This window comes from Ranitomeya variabilis, chromosome 4 (assembly GCF_051348905.1).
Source record: "Ranitomeya variabilis isolate aRanVar5 chromosome 4, aRanVar5.hap1, whole genome shotgun sequence".
In the NCBI taxonomy this organism is placed as follows: Eukaryota; Metazoa; Chordata; class Amphibia; order Anura; family Dendrobatidae; genus Ranitomeya; species Ranitomeya variabilis.
Window position 1 is genome coordinate 661,960,207 of NC_135235.1, and position 862 is coordinate 661,961,068.

Genomic DNA, 862 nt, shown 5'->3' on the forward strand with positions numbered 1-862 from the left:
TTTGTATTATTTTTATAAGTGTTATCTATAAACGCAATAACACAGGGAATTGTCTCTGTTAAATTTTCTTTGTTAAAGAAGGCATATGAAACTGAAAAGAGCCAGTTTGAAAGGAATTCAGTAGAATCCATAATTTACGATTTTGTTATTCCCAACTTACATAGCTTCTTTCTTAGGTAATATAATTTATTAAGCCATTCCCACTGTTCCTTATCTTTGTGCTTGAAATAAAGACTCGTGACTGGGCATCTGAGAGTCAGACAAGCTTGGTTCACTGACAGACACGGATTGTGTGCCCTTGCCTCCAATCGATAGACTTTGTGACTTGATCAAAACTGGCAAAAGTATGAAATCTTTTGAGTTTCTCCTAAAGCTTTCCATACAGGTTTCCACATCAATAGGTGGAAAATTGTATGGAAATATGTATTCCATGACTTTGAATTGAATGTGAATACACTATACGTTCACTGTGAGATCCACAAAAACTGGTCTAGTAGTGAAAACAGCTGTAGAATTGTTCATCACTTGTCAGTGAATTACATAATTGTGCTATTGGAGGTAGCGGAATGTTGTTCCCTGACATATTGGTGGCATTGGGGATATCTGCATGATCTCTCGGCTTTCATCCCTGACACCTACACACACAGTTCTACTACATATGCACATTTGCATACACATACACTGTGTATACATTAGCCCATTTTGCAGTTCCTTCCAGGTCATGTGAAATGTCAGGTGGAAGGTTCTTCATCTGCTCACTCAGGTTCTGTATCTTCATCTTGAGCTGTTCACCAATCACATACAGCTCTGGCAAAAAGTAAGAGACCACTGCAAAATGTTCAGTTTGACTTATTTTTCTCTT